Genomic DNA, 17,614 nt, shown 5'->3' with positions numbered 1-17,614 from the left:
TGTCTTATTGGCTTGCTTTTGATGGCTTGCTCATGTTGCTTTCTAATACAGCTCAGGAACACCAGCTTAGGGTGGCATCATCCAAACTCTGTTGGGTGATGTCCTATCCAATCATGAAAATGTTCACTAATTTGCCCAGGGATCAGTTCAGAGACATGCCCTTTTTCCTGATGACCCTAGCTTGAGACAGTTTAACAAAAACTAGTCAGCACTGTATGCATCCCTCTTCCTGTCATCTTCCTTCTGACATTCTTTATCATTTCTATATGTGTGCATATGCACATGTACACACACACACACACACACACACACACACAAAGATATACATAAAAACAGTTTTTCTAGTTCAGAGTTGAATCTTGATGTCATACTGCGAAGCTGTCATATCATGTCCCTTCCACTTCTATTTTTTATGGATAGATTACTCAGTTTGTATTGTAATCAGGGTTATAAAACTATATAGTGTTTTCTTTGGTAAACACTCCATTTAGTTTGAATTTAAATGGTACATAGTCTTTACAACTACTAGGGTTTAGTCGTGTCTTAGTAATACTGAGTGTATTAGGAGAAATTATGTACCCTTTTTAATCATATCTGTTAATTCTACTTTCTGTTGTTTGATATTTTCATACATTTATATAATAATATTCAACATTTCCAACCCTTTTTCCTTATTCCATCCTCCTTCTTTTCAAGTCTACTTGCCATACTTGTTCTACTTTTGATGTGTAACATTCATCTATGATCAGGTATTTTCTATTAGAGTTTTCCTCTGAGGTTAAAATTTTCCATTTTGTTACAGTACTACAGTATGTCTCTTATTTGGAAACATTTAAGACCATCAAATATGTAATCACTCAAAACTTTTAACTACTGCTGTGAGTGAACTGCTGTTGGTATGGACTTTACCACAGGATGTCAGAGCAGCAAATAGTTTATAGTGTTTAAAAGACACGAATAAAGTGACAAAACTTCAGGCAAATTTAATATTTTGATACTCTTTTCCAATAATAAAACCTTAATGACATTATTTTAGTTTCTACTGTTCCTATGATAAAATCTTTGGCAAAAGGCACTCATGGGAGTAATGGTGTTTTTTATTTTTATTAATATTTTTATTGTTTTAGGTCACAGTTCACAGTATAGTACATTATGGTAGGGAAGTCTACATAGAAAAAGCTTCCAGTAACTGGTCATATGACATCCACAGTTAGGAAATAAAGATAGATGAATACCAGCAGCTGCTCAACTTCATTTCCCCATGTAAATACTCTAAGATCCTCTGCCCAAGACAGTACTCATCTACACTTAGTATGGGATTTCACACATAAATAAACATAGTCAAGATAAAACCTCTTGACAAATTCAGAGGCTCATCTCCCCAGTGGTCCCAGAGCCTATCAAATTGATAATTTACAGGAGGTTTCCCAGATACAGATCTGAACAAAGCTATCAGATCTATTGGGATAAGTGACAATGAAACCTCAACATACAATGTAGTGTTGATAATATATTTTTTGAAATGTTCATAAAATAAGCTACAATATAAAACACATGCTGAATTATTAAATACATCAATAATATTTACAGTATCAATATCATACAAAATTTAGCTTTTAACCAATTGGGATTATTATCTAAATCAAAGTTATATATTCAGAAATATACACTAAAGAGAAACAAAAATATAACCATAAGCTACAACTGTAAAAGCACCAAATATTTGTATGGTACAGTTCTAGGAGAGTGAGCAGTGACTTTGTTTAAGAGGTGGCCTTATAAATTATTATGAATGTAGATTCCAAAGTATGGTTGCCTTATGGAATTTTTGTAGAGAATCATTATCATCATAGATCTATGATCACTTGATATTTACATATTCAACAGAGAAATCTACAGGTAAAAAAAAAACTGACAATTACAGTTAAATATAGCTAAGGATGTTTGAATTCAAGGTTTGGCAAAGGAATTTCTCAATAAGGGAAGCAAAACGTGACCAGATCACCTGCAACTATTCTCTAAGACAGTGTGAACTCCCTGAACAGAGGTAAGATGGGGAATATTATGTGTCATAGAACTTGCTCCTCTCAAGGTTATGGTTACTATACCTCTAAGATTTTGTCAGAAGTGAAAAGTTATAACCTAATTTTCCTAGATTCCAACATTTAGATTGATGACACGATGGTGGCTTCAGGGAACTACAGAAATGAACTAGCAGAAGTGGTGGCAGAATCGCATGGTGGCACAACCCACATAAATGCCATTGGAACTTTATTAGAATGGGATCAGGAAGCTTCCAAGCAGTTGAACTCAGGAGGCTATTTCTGCCAGCAGAGTGTAGCACAGAATTACATCTACATCTGTATGCACATTTATATCATTTATGTATTTTATTTTGTTTTGTTATATCTCATATAACTATTTTTTCCCGATATGAGTGTTCTTTAAGTAAGATGAATATCTGTGTGCCCATGTATATTAAATTTATATATAGTGGTGCTCTGAGCAATGAAGTTTCCTTTTATCATTATCCTTTTCGAGTGCTGTTCTTTTCACATTATTTAGAGAAAATAAACCAATGATTTAAAAATGATCAGGAAACTGGGGGTGGGGGAGCTGCACTTGATTTCTTTCTGCCAAGTGATGATCTTCACACTTGCAGGGGAAAAAGAGAATCTGAGAATACAACTGTGTGTGCTAAGAACAAGTGTGCTAGTCAAAATCAGGGTGCTAAGAAGAGGGAGGTAGAGGGGAGCATTAGGAATTAAGAAAAGTGTTTCGGATGAGAGCTTCAAAAGGTTAGGCAGCTAAGAGTCCCTGTAGGGCGAGAATCAGAAGTCACACAATTCAGCCCACACAGGCCCACATGAGCAACCAGAATAATTGATGATATAAGAGCCAGGATCTGTGTAATTCACAGCATTTTAAGCCTCCCACAGACATGCAGTCCAACTGTCTCTGTGTAAACACAACAGAACTCAGGAGATGCAGAGAGTATTTGGGGCTTTAAAGTGTTAGTGTGTTTGAATGGAAAGGGAGAAGAAACCCATCTTGATACCAGTCACTATATGTTTTAAAGGTAGAATGATGATTATCCCTTGAGCATCTGACTTCTAATTCCCATGAATATATGTACAGGGTAAACAGATAAACAGGAGAGAATATTCAGACTGAAGACTTCAATGTGTGTATAATGCTCTTAAATCATGGAAACACAGGCTCACTCTTACTACATACTGAAAACATGGCTGTTCTCCGTGGAGATGTTAATGTAAGAGTGCCTATTGGAAAAGTCAAAAGTATGCAAAAACTAAGCTAGTATCTGATACATGGTCCTTGGTTTTTAAGGCGTAATAAGATCAGCAGGTATTAATCACACACAATTAACGATTTAGACTTGATGAATTGGAACCAGTTTTTCCTACTTTTAAAGGGATTTAGGATGTATGTAGAGAAGAGCTGGCTGGCATAGGAATGTTGGGACTCTTTCCATTTGCTGTATCGTGTGCTAAGCTGGTTCTCACAGAACCAGCACCATAGAATCTCAGTATTGATTCAAAAAACTTGCTCTCTTGAACCCACCTTGGTCTTCTGCTATCATAATCCATAGCTCTGGCTAGAGTTTGGATCTTAAATGTGCCCCCCATTACATATTGCTGAAGGCTTACTTCTTTGTATATAGTATATTGGTAGGTGGCAAAACTTTCAGGAACTGGGTAGTTACCATTGCTGGCTTCCCCTTGAAGATATTGTGACCATGGCCCCTCTTTACACCTCTTCCATTTTGCTTACATGCTCCCCTGTAGGTACTGGAGAATTCTTTACAATACATTTCTTCTATGATATGCACTCTCTTCATATGTCCAAAGCAACATAGCTATGTATCCTTAAACTGGAAATTATACAACTAAAAGCAGAAATAGATTTCCCCCTTTTCAAGTTAATTATCTCAGCTCCTCTTCAGGAGAATGGAAAATTAGCAAATCTTTTCCTCAGATTTGGCTCTCATAGCCATTTGGTTCTCTTGACAATCTCTCCATGATTTCTCCACATCAGGGCATGGACAAATCAGTATCTTGTGATGGTAACTGACTGAACTTGATATATTGCTCTTCATATCTAGGTATGCCATTTTTACAGGTGTTTAAATTCATTCACTTGGTGCTGAGCCTAGTGCAGAGTACTATGAGAACAAAACGAAGAGAAGAATCCCTACTCCCTTTCCAGTTTTCATAATACAGACAGGTCAATGAGTGACTGTGAACCAAGGTGCTGTGCCAAAGAAGAAAGATGGATCCATGGAGAGAATAATAAGTTTTGTATCCATGGTGGTCCACTGGTGGTACAGTTTTGTGGAAGCTATGGAACCTTTGGAAAGTGGGAGCTTCATCAGGTATGTCTAGTCTTGGTTCCTGTCACACTTTCAGCCATCTTGTCTTCTGAGAGGTAAACAGGTTCCACCAAGGCTCCCACAACAATAACTTGAATTATTCCAGACTGATGTGGATGGAAAAAGATGATGGACAGAAGCATTCTGAAACCCTGAGTCAAAATAAGCCTTCTTTCCTTCAAGTTGTTTCTGTCAGAAACCTTGTTCACAGTGATACAGAAATAAGTAATACGCCAGATATTTTTGTGGAGAATGCTAACCTTCTCTCAGAATCCATATATTCTTCCCTTATCTTTTTTAACAACAGAACTTACTAATATATAATTTGATGTGCAGCCATTGCACATCCTCAGAGGTGAGCTTAGTTTTGACTACAGGGTGGTAATTCAAATGATGTAACCCCCTGCTGGGCCATGATTTTTACAAAAGAAATTCTTGTTCTCAACTGAAATTCTCTGTCTGTAATATCCTGAAGGGCACAATGGCTAGTGAGTCACTCTAATTGTCTATGTTAGATATTAGACATCTAGGAGTAAACTTCAGAGAAATGTGGGCCACTTGGATATCTTGTAAAGATAAAGTTTGATCACTCTGACTTCTAGATTCACAGTGCAGGGGTTGGATCTTTGCTTGTACTGATTGATCTTTGTTTATCTAAACTATTTTAAGGCTTTCTGTTGTAGTCCTTACACTTTTGCCCAAATTAAGAGGAAGAGGGATTATAATTTTCAAAACATCTTGAATAGTAGACAGGAAAGGTAACTGAGATGAACAGAAGTGGGAAAATATTCTCCATAAAAAAATAATATCTTGAGGGGCTATTGAGAGGACTTAATGGGTGAAAGTGCCTGCAATCAAGCCTGGAGAGTTGAGCTCTGTAATCATACTTTGTTCGTGATCTAACAAATAAAGTTTGCAGGAATATCAGAGAGCAGGTAGCCACTAGTTAACCATAGAGGTTTGGAGGTCTGTACAGACAAACAGGAAGTTATATGACTGGGCAGAGAGACAAACATAAGGCAGGAGGAGACAGGAGCTCAGTCCCTTTCAGGCTGATGAGTTAGGGAGATAAGAAGGGGCTGTGACTTCCTCCATTGTCTGTCTGATATTTTAGCCTTTAGCCCTATATCTGACTCTGGGTGTTTATTGTTAAGACCAATTTGAACTTATGTTGCAGAACACAATCTCTGGAAGTGTTGTGGTGGAAGGAGAGAACTTATCTATGCAGTAGTGTGTCCTCTGTTCGCTATACATGTGCATAACTCACATGGGCACTTGTATGTGCACATATGTGCACGCACACGCAAAAAAAATGGATGAATAGGTAGATTGATAATTTTTAACAATTAAATATAATTTTAAGTTTTCAGGTACATGCAAAAGAATTATTCAGAATCTGCAAATTTAAATAAGTTTGGAAACACTAAAGTCATAGACACATTAATGACAGGAGATGGGAGAAAATAACAACAATCGACTCACAAAAATTTCCTGGCATGTCTAAAGAGTATGGAATTTACTCTACTTATATTTTGGATCCTGAAAAACTATGAAGGTACTAAAGAATGATAGGACCATATAGGTCCTATGAATGATGCTTTGTATTGTAGAGTACATGTCATGAAATTAACAACAGAACCTTAGCACATCCCATCATTCACTGCCTTTGGGGCCCATTTACACAGCTGTGAGAAAGCAAGGTGGATCTCAATCAGAGACTATAAACTGAGGAACATGAGTCAAATAGATCACTTTGCTCTCTGTGTGTGCATATGTGAGAATATACATATATATAATATATATATATATATATGTATATATATATGTATATATATGTGTGTGTGTGTGTGTGTGTGTGTGCCTGAATGATGGTGTATGCTAATTGTATTATTGTATGTGTGAGTAATCATGTGTATACACATACATACATATATATACATATATATATATATATACATGTGCATGTTTGAAAGTTATGTCTCTGTATTTATATGTTTGTGTATGTATCTTTAGTGAGTGTGTGTGTATGTGTGGGAGAGGATAGAAAATGTGTATATGGGAAGGTATAAATATATGATTTTTGTGTGTGAAAGTAAGCATGTGTACATAAGTGTGCATTATATATTTTATGAGATAATATATGTGCATGAGTCTGTGTGTAGGATTCCATGTTCATATATTGTGAATGTAAATTATTATGTTCATGTGTTGTGTGTATGTGTTTGTGTGTGCATAAATATATCTCTGCATATATGTGCATGAATATGCTTTATGTGTGTGTATGTACATGTAGTGTTTCTGGATTTTTTTGTCTCTTGTGTTCTCATAGGTTTTCATACATGCAGGAAAAGCACCAAACCATATAATTACATCTGTTGCTCTCCCCAAATCTTTATTTTGAAACAGAATATGAGTTGCACGCATTGTCCTTGAACTTGCTCTGTAGCCCAGGCATGCCCTAAATTTATAATTCTTGTGTTCATCTTTCTCAGTAGCTATGATTACAGGTTTGAGCCAGAATGCCTGGCTATTCTGCTTTTCTTTGTAAAAATTTATTGAGTTAAATTCCAAGTCATTTATATATAAATTGCCCATTGCTGTGTTTGTGCTACTGTGGCAAAGTTGAATAGTTGCACAGGAATGAAAAATGTTTACTGGCACTGACTGTAGATCATCCATCTTCCACAAGAATGTTCCCAGGCCTACTGCAGAGGCCTCTAGAACTATGAACTGTTTCTTCAGTCACAGAATTTCTAGATTTAATATTTTATATACATGGCCTTTGTAGATTATATTTTATTCCAGATCTTACTGGCATATGATAGTTATATAACTACTACCCTGGGTCACGTTCAGAAACACTTTTCATTCCAAGCATGATTTGTTTCCTCATTGAAGAAACAGACGTTTACTTCCTACTATGTGCTAAGTGGGGCAAGTCAATGAGAAAAGGGAACAACATCAAATCAGGTGTTTAGAAGCTGATTTTCTAAGACATAGCAAAATGTCATATGGGCCTACAAGATAATGATAAGCATGAGGAAAGTTTTTGTATGCCTGCCTTCATTCTACAATTACACTTTTAATGAAGACAAAGAGTCATCATCTTTAAACTTCCTCTTGAGACACATGAATAAAAAGAAGAGCAAAACCTCAGAACAGACCGAGGCAAGGATAAGGATTCACACTCAGTGATTAGAAAAGAGATACATTCTCAGAATACATTGCAGAATGAATCACTTCACAAGAGCTAAGACAGTGACAGGACAATAATTGATTGACAGCACCACGCCTTGACAAGAGTTGCTTAATCTGGTGTACTTTAAGCACTCTGCAAACTTACCAACCAGCACCCTGAAAATGAACCTAAGATTATTACACCTCTTTATTTCTTCCTCTTTCCATTAAGACCACATTGTAAATATGCTCTTTCTCTACTTTTCATTGTTGATCAGCTTTTTGTTGCTGTTTTAAAACTCATTTATTTTTAATTGGCTTATTGGGATGGATGGTCAGCTGGGCCCAACACTTGCTTTTATACTAAATACTACAGTAGGAGAATTTCCATCAGAGGTTAAATTATAGGTAATATAGGAAGGGGTAGATCTTCTAGACAAGTGGTTAATTCTATTTAAGTACACACATACATTGTGTTTGTTAATTATCCCACACATAACAATGCTTTAGTTTTTCAGTGGTTCCATAACAAGAATGTCCTGACTGAAGGACTGAAACAATAGAACTCATTCTTCTAAAGACTAAAAATTGGAGAGAAGGTGTCACTACATATGGTTTCTTATGGTGCCTCACTCCTTATTTTGTAAGAGTTCTGAATGCCTTTCTACTGTGTTCTCCCTTCCCCTTTTCTTGGTACATACACAAATCATTTCTCAGAAGGGCACAAGTCTTATTTGGTAAGGGCCCAATTTATGATCTTTTTTCACCTTAATTAACTCTTTACAAGTCTCTAAATGCAATGTGAGTATTTCAAAGTACAGATTTGGTGCAAACATACTTGTATTATATACCACATATTAATGTCCATATCTATATTAATAGATGTATCTATAGCTTTATATCCTGAATACATACATATACACAAACACAAACACACACGCACAACACACACACACACACACACACACACACACACACACACACACACACACACACATAAACACACTGTCTACTTTTGAGATCATTCTATCATAGAGATAGAGGCAGGATCTTATCTAAATATAAACCCTGCAAAGATACAGCACTACAGGAGGTTAAATTTAAATTGAAGAAATAAAACATAGTCAAAAATAAATGCTATACAAGTACTTGCGAAGTTTAGTGAGAACATTAGGACTTGGCTAAATGAAGATGTACTCTCCTTGTCATTTATATGTAGCAGACCTCTGTAGTACCCTAGTTATCCTAACCAGCAGAAAAAAAAAAAAAAAAAAAAAAAAAACAGATGCACACAAAAGACAGCTTGAGAAACTGGACTCATCAGTGTAAGTTACAAACTTGATAGTTCCAAACTCTCTTTTCATGTCAATTATCATCACCAAGTTTTGCCACTGATCTGGAAAAAAAAAACTAATGTTATCCAAAATTTTTCCCATGAACACTCTCCAGTTAACAATAGAAGATTTAAGTAGGGCTATGATCCTCTATGATTCTTCCAATTTTAGTTTTCCATAAACTTCTATCATTTACAGAAAACTTTGTGAATGCTTGTAACTTGAGTGAAATCCATTCTCATTACTGGTTCTTCTATACACTTACCCTTGTTTATTATTTGGCCCTGAATTCCTACGCTATTCTCTTAGTCACTGGTCCACAATTATTCACTTATTATACTCATTCTAAAACATGACAGAATCTTGCTTCAGGAAATCCATGGTAGTTGTTGTTTGTGCCTTATCCTCATATCTGAACCTGGGTAGGGCTTTCTGGTTGCCCACCATTACAAATATTACTTTCTTCAGACTCAAATTATTTCCCTTTCTAAACATTTCTCATCACATGATAGCCATTCTGTTTTGTTTTCCAGATATTTCCTATGACACTCTAAAAACACTATCTCCACATGTTGGTTTACTTGAATAATTTACCTCACCCTTCTGCAGCATAAGCTCTCTGAGACAAAGTCTATGTTTGTTGAATGTAGAGTGAGCATCTGGCTCGTTTCAGGCACATGGTAGGTACTCAGTACATATTTGACATTCTAGAACCTCATAGGTATGTACAATTTTTTAGTGCATTTTGACATCATTAAACAAGCAAATAACAAATGGCAAATAAGTGTAGTTGAGAAACTTTAATTGCTTTTTGTTTTATCACTAGTTAAATGAGGAAAATAAGGCTCAAAGAATCCTACCCAGCTCGCTATGGAATCCTCAGTCCACCTGCTTCCTGTTGACACTTCTCTGTTACTTTGGTACCTTAGCACTTCCTAAAATACAGTGCTGAAAACTTTATAATCTGTGTGACTGGAGAAGCAATGGATGACTGCTCTGCTTTTTCTGAGTCCCTGCAAAGCTACATCTTGTATTCTCTTCAATGTCCCCCTTTACTCACCGTGTTCCTTATTTTCTACAGTTCTTTTGGATGTGGTTGCTTATTTCCTGTTATCAGTTATTACCAATTCAAACAAACACTTTGGTTTTCCCCAACTCTACAAGGAGGCATTTTTTTAAAAGACCATCTTAATTATACATGAGCAAGAGCAATCAGAGAGGATCCATTAACATAATAAATACAAGTCTGTTCTCCCCATCCCACAAGCAAGGTAATATAAAAACAACCATTATTCTCTCCTCAGCAACTGGCAGGTTTCTATTCCAAAAGCTTCATCTGGCTTGCTGCTGCATTTGGGAAATACTGACAACCATGCCTTGCTTCCTCTTGGGAACTTAGGCTTTCGGGTGGGAAAAAGGCAAATCTTTTTTTTTTCTTTTTATTCCCATGATAGTCTATTATTTTAGCTATTAATAATAAACATAGCACGGAAGTAAGATTATATGAGTAATATAATATACATTTAGTGTAATATAATACAATCTTTTAAATTGAAGAATTATACTTCACTATGCTCTAGGGTGTTTAGAGTTTTCCATCCTTCCCTGCTACAAAGTAGAACCGTGAAGCCTCTATTCTCTCTCCCAGCAGAAAAATATTGCACTACATTGAAAATATCATTTACAAACTCTCGCTGTCATTTTTTCTTTCCTACTGGTTTTTGAATTGGTGCTATGTGTGATCCTGTTCAGATTCCTGAATTATTTTCTTTCTCATTTTCATCATGGACACCCTAGAAGTCAGCTCTTGATCTCTGCCTAGAGATAGAGAGATGAGACCAGGAATGACTAGTCTCAAAAATTCTTAAACAAAGCAGATGAGTTTTCACAAGGCTGAGTGGAAATGTGCCAAGAACATTTTTGCTTTTCCACCAGGGAGATAATCAATCTAGTGTTAGGGGTGTAAATCTCTAGCTCTGTAACTTTGAACTGGTAGACTAATTTTGAGTCCATTTTTTTCCTCTACAACATGTCGCTAACTTTCATCCCATTGCATTATAAGATACAACTCAACATAATAGTCTCCCAATATGATAACCAACACATCCTCAATGATGTGTCATTTGGAACTGGGATAATCCCTTCTTGTTCTTCATCTAGCACTCACTTACCATGAGAAGTTGATCTAACTGAATATTTCCTGTGCCCTCAGTATTGGTCTACAAGCCTGCAGACTTTGAGTAGTAACTCTTTGCCAGTTGGCAGGGAAGAATGCCGTGCTGGAGTGGGGATTGAACTGTTGCCATTGGAGATCGTAACAGATGCTTCCTGGTTGGGCCTGAGTTGGCTAATTCAGGGCTCTGTGGTTTGAGACAGAATCTCAATTATTCCCAATTATGAGAGCTCAACGACAGCTGTTCTTAACCCCAACCACAGCTCACAATGATGACCTGGCCTCATTCAGTTAACCTGGGCTTGAAATACATGTAAGCTTTCCCACAATACATGCATTCAAAGAACTTAAATCTCTTTTAGAACCAATGATCCCATGCCCTTCAGCTTCAAACAGTCCTGTGAGACTCCAAGGGGCTTAAAAGGGCGAATTAAGCTAAGTTCTCAATTCTACCTCAGGCTGATGAATTGAACATAAACATTTTTGATTCTCAAATGATGATAACAGCTTGAGTCTTGTGATGATGAAAGTGAAGTGACAGAGTGAAAGTCTTTTGTAAATGGGGAATAACTATCCATTGTCCTTTATGTCACAATAACCCCTTCATAGTAAGTTAAATTTTGTTAAGGCCAAGTGAAGAAAATTTTGGTGGGAAGAATTAGGACCTAAAATATGTAAAGTAAATGAGTTATGATACCAAAGTTCTCATCTTCATCTGAGAACTACCTTCATAATGTTCAAAATCAAGTGAAATTATCAGGCTTCTTATCACAGACTTTGCAGATTTTAGGAATGTAACACAGAGCCCTTCTTAAAGTGTAAATTGATGTGTACACATGAGCAATTATTATTAAGTGCTTAGGGCTTTTTTTGGTTTGGCACCAGTTGAGTCAGCTGAATGCTCTGAGCAAGAACAATCTGTTTTCTTTCCTCTTGGCAAAGAACACAAAACACAGAACAGTTCATAGAAACTAGGGCAAGAAAGAAAAGTTTTTCTTTCTCTCATATGTCATCTATCTATAATCTGTCAATCTATCTCTACCATTCTCTCTCCCCTCCTTTTCCTCACCTCTCTCTCCCTCTCCTCTCCTCAGTCTCTCTCTCTCTCTCTCTCTCTCTCTCTCTCTCTCTCTCTCTCTCACACACACACACACACACACACACACACACATACATACACACACACACACACAACTCCTCTATACATTCCTACAAGTCCAGAATACAAACTTTTATAGCAAAGGTTAGGCTGTCCTTCTTTCCTAAGGAGTCACTTGATGCCTGGTCATGATACTCACTGCCCAAATACTGTTAATATCTAAATTAACAGTTTTCTGATTCCAGCAAGCTTTGTCACATTGTGTATAGGCCTAGACTTTGATCTATTATGACTGGCTCTGCCATTCCTCTAGCCTCTCCTCCAAGCAACAGATCAAACAGTTTTTAAACTATACAAATTTAAAATCTTAAAAGTCTTATTAATTATTTTTTTCCTTCCAATCCCTCTGACATTTCCCAGGGCAAATCATAATGTTCCACTTCATGATCTCTAGCACTCCTGGGAGAACTTTGTTCACAGTCTCCCTGTCTCTGCTCTGGCTCACACAAAATGTTTGTGTGTGAGTGTGTGTGTGTGTGTGTGTGTGTGTGTGTGTGTGTGTGAGAGAGAGAGAGAGAGAGAGAGAGAGAGAGAGAGAGAGAGAGAGAGAAACAGACAGAGACAGAGAGTGAGACAGGGGTGGGTTAGGAGAAAGAGAAATACATACATATATGTCTATATTATACAGCGAAGGGAATACTATATATATATATATATATATATATATATTCTCTTTTTTAATTTTAAATTAGAAACAATATAGTTTTCATATCAATCCCAGGTCCCTCTCCCTCCTATCTCCTCATGCTGCCTAACACTGATTCTCCATACCATCCCCTTTCTGATCCCCAGGGAGGGTGAGGCCATCCATAGAGGATCATGAAAGTCTGTCACATGATTTTGAGCAGGGCCTAGGCCCTCCCCCATGTGTCTAGGCTGAGAGAACATCCCACTGTGTGGAATGGGCTCCCCAGAAGTGCAAATGTCCCCATCTACTTGAAACTAAAATGTTTCCAGTTCTCTACAATAAAAGGCAAATTGTTTAACACAGCCAATAGGACATTGCAGGACTGAGCCCTGTCTAACCTCTGCAATATTACCTAGAAACGTCTGCACTTCAAAGACAACTTCCCCATTAGCAGGGGGAACCTGTTTACCTGATTTCAATCTACTCACATGGACTCCTTCTTCCAAGGGTGACTCAATATGTCATCCCGATGGAGGTAAAGAATACCCCATCCACATCTAACTAACTTGGCATTGCTTCCTGTTTCTGCAGATAACTTGTTGGCATGTCATTCTATCAGAGGCAGCTCCCTTGGCTTTTCAAAGACAATTAGTATTCCCTGTTCTATATGCTAAGATCAGTCATAATTTGCACTCCGTTTATTTCATCTTCTCATGTATTTCCATTGCTCTGAAAATTTGATTACTACATGAGAAGACATTGAGCTGTTAAAGACATTTTTGTTTCCTTCATAGTTCTACAGTTCTATAATGCCCATCACACAATTATTTAAATGAATGAACATGGATTTTGGTAATTTATGATGTATCTTTTACCATTTCTCTCCTAGAAACTGAAGCCAATACTGTTCTCTTACATTAAAAATAACTCTATGGAAGAAACAGAGGGGATAACTTATCTGATATTTGTAAAGCACATCATTTCATTAACCTATGCAATATCAACCAAAATAGGCAATAAAGGTCATTACTTGAGTTCACACAACTTGTATGCCACTTGGTTAGGTTTCCTGGCCATATTTACACATAGTTTATTTATTAAAGTTGGATAGTAATAGTAATGGTGAAGTTTAACAGAAATATGCATATATACCTATATATGTGTAGATATGTATTTATGTATAGCAGCTAACACAAAATCTAGGAATAATAGCAAAATCAGAGGTATGATTTCTACTGTTCTTGACAGTGAAAGCAATATACACTGCTCCAAAATGTCTTTGATATGGCAACCCAGTATTATCTGTTCTTGTATTGAAGGCAAGGATGTAATTATATCACTAACCCAAGATAAATGGTTGTTTATTGGCTAGAAATTATACAGAAAAATATGGAGAACCACCTGAGCATTTCTGTGCTCTTCCTAACAGATTTGCAACCCAACAGAAGGAGGGCACAAAGGAAAGTCTCAAGCTCCTCTCTTTCTACTTCCTTCTGCATGAAGCCCCACCTAGATGGGTGTGGTCTCCATTTAAGGTCCACAGACCAGAAGCAAATAATTCCCCTTTTAGTCTAAAGAAGGTTTTAATCCTGATGCAAAAACTATATACAATGATAAGAAATGTCAAGTATACTCCAGGAAAACGAAAGGTAAACATACACTAATTAAACCCTACTATCAGCAAGAGCAACAGATATATACTGCATGTCCAGTATCAGAGCAAAGGCATGACAGATATTACTCTGATAGCAGTCCTAATCTTAAAAATCTAAATCTTGTCTATCTAGGATAAGAGATATTACTACTGTCTAGTCTTAGATAGGCAATTGTTCTATCATTATGATTGTTTAAATTTGAAATTCCCCTACCCTAAGGCTCATTTTCTTCTTGCTACAGAATACATTTTAGATTAGATTGCAAGGAAAATTGATAAGATTGGGTAAAAAAAAATGCAGATCTTTAAACATTATACCAAATTTTCCACCACCCCTTGTCCCATACTCTGCTTCCTCTAACACACAGTTCAACCATTTACATAGCTGTTCCACCACGCCTTCCTTTCCATATTACACTGAAGCATATCTTACTGCTTAAAGAATGTTTCTGTCACAATGATATGAGAGTAACTGATATATATGACTTCCTATGATAAAATCCTCTCTTGTAGTCAAAAAGTTCTAAACCATGGTATTCTAACCAAAGCCATACTGAAAATAAAGTTATTTGCATTCTGATGGCTTATAGGCAGTAAAATAATTGCAGTTAAAAACATTATATCTTAAGACAGTCATGTTAGTTTCAACTTATACTCCTGTCATTTATTAACATCAGGACATCAAGCAAAGGACTAAACACTTCTGTGACTCTGTTTACTCATTCATAAAAGGAAGATTCATTTCCTCATGAGGTATGCTACATTAATATATAAAACATCTAGTACATGGTAATTACTATTTATATATTGGCTATAATTGATATTAGTTTATGGTTTTTCAGATGGAATTTAGATATGCATACCATTTCTTTTCATATCAATATTTTTATAATCAAGAATTTTATACACATATTAATGAAGCATGGATACATTCACTATGTTGTAAAAATGTTTTCTCAGTGCTTATGTTTATGCCCACAAATCTGGAGTGCTCTCATCCTTGACAGTGGAGCATCTTTATGTTGTGGGTAGCTGTCAATATTGAGATGCTTAAATTAAGAGTGTTAAGAAGATATGAAAAAAAAGAAGATATTCAGTGCTGAGCTCTAAATAGTACACTTTTCTTACCTTTGCCTCCAAATCAAGAGAGTCACAGAAAAAGTGGAAAGATTACAAAAGCCACAAGATGTGTAGAATTGCTGTGAAACCCAATCTTATGGGTTTGACATGTCTAACATACTTATGAACTCATATTATCAGCGGTTACCTATAAGAGATCTTACTTCCTTATTATCTTAAAAATTAAATTTGGACCTTCACACTTGAGGAGAGTACTCTTTCTGTTAATCTGTAAGATAATTATGAGCACTTATATGTATGTTTAAGCATAGCCTCCATGGTTCTGTGTAAAGTGACAATTTGTCAACTGTGTTCAAATAACTGCCTAAGTATTTCATATTTGATACCAGATATTTAGTAAGTCTTGATTTAGCTTTAGAAGTGTCATAACTTAAGTTTTCTCATTAACTTTGACTTATTAGTCATCTCTACTAAGCTTAGCAACAATAGAGAATATTGGCTCCACATATTCAGGGAAGTTGGGAAGTTTGTGACTCATATTTTGTCTCAAAGCCTCCATGCCAACCAGATTAAGCAACATGAGGAGAGGAAAAATTTGGAAGAAGTTAAGACATAAAAATTCAATACAAGACCTTTGTATTAGGAGATCCTGAGTTCAAATCCAAGATCTGTGTTTAACCTTGTGTCCTTGAGTCTGCTATTTAAATCTCCTAAGCAGAATGTACTGATCTGGAAAATTGCATGGTGATGATTTTGGTGAGCTCTGTCAATTGTATGAATAGGTATTAATCACAAAATACAGCTTACTCATAAAAAGTGACAAACTAGCTGTTATCATAGGCACGCCTACACCTGCATTACAGTATTAAAATCTCAGTTTTTAAATTCATTTAGGCATTGTTTATTAACTCACTTCCTAAATAATTTGGGAGATTTTTTCCTTTCCATGATACATGATGCTTGAACTATATATCCCTTCAATACAAGTACTCTTCGATAATGTTTATGCATTTGTACACACTATCTCCCAAGAACAGGGAAAGTTCTTAGGGTTAGGTTAATTTGATAAAGAGTTCCTTATAACAGCACATCTGAATACTGGTCACTGTGAAGCATTCTTCAAAAAGAAAATACTGTGTTAATTATCTAAATGACTACAGGACTTGAAAATTGATACCAGTTTATTTGTTGCACAAGAAATATAAAGAAATACATGGAAATAGTCTCAGAGGATCTGAAATGTGTATCCTTTGTCTGCACCATCTGTCACAGTTGTACCTATTTTTTCAACATTTACTCAAAATCTTCATGTAAAATTATCTTGCTTATGTTATGCCTAAACTGAACATACTACTCATGGTATATATTCTGACCATTGGTCAAAAATATTTCTTGCATGATTTGGGAAATGCAACCTAACACTACACAGACCTTACCTCCATGATAAAGTGAAAAAAAACAGAGTTAATAAAAAATATGTGTGATAGGCAAGCATGAATCAGAATCCTTATTTCTGGAAGATAAATAAGGCTGAGCTCTGACTTCTTAGTTTTGCTATTGAGAGCCTTTTGACCTCAAGACTTGTATCAAAGCCAAGTTATATTCAGAACTAAGTTATCACAATTCTCAAATATGCCATCTATTCTAAAACATAAATTTCATAAATCATCTCTTTAAGCCTTGGATTATTTGTATGATTAGATAAATAATAAGACTTTCCCTGGAATTCTTGTGAGAAAGTATTTAGACAAACAGACCCTAAGAAAGTTCCAAAAAGTGGTAATTATAGATTATATAAATAGATATTCTGGGACAAAGTAACATCATCAAATGTATTTACAAATTGTTACACACATATTAAACAAAATTACACATATCCATTTAAGCTTTTACTTTATATAGCAATGTGAATTTTAAATATATTCGAATGAATATATGAATTTTATATATATAATGACAGCTAAACATATTGTCCATGAAATTTATGGGAGGCAGAACTTCTATTTACAGCAGAACTCA

This window comes from Cricetulus griseus, chromosome 2 (assembly GCF_003668045.3).
Source record: "Cricetulus griseus strain 17A/GY chromosome 2, alternate assembly CriGri-PICRH-1.0, whole genome shotgun sequence".
In the NCBI taxonomy this organism is placed as follows: Eukaryota; Metazoa; Chordata; class Mammalia; order Rodentia; family Cricetidae; genus Cricetulus; species Cricetulus griseus.
Note: the sequence above shows the minus strand (reverse complement) of the source record.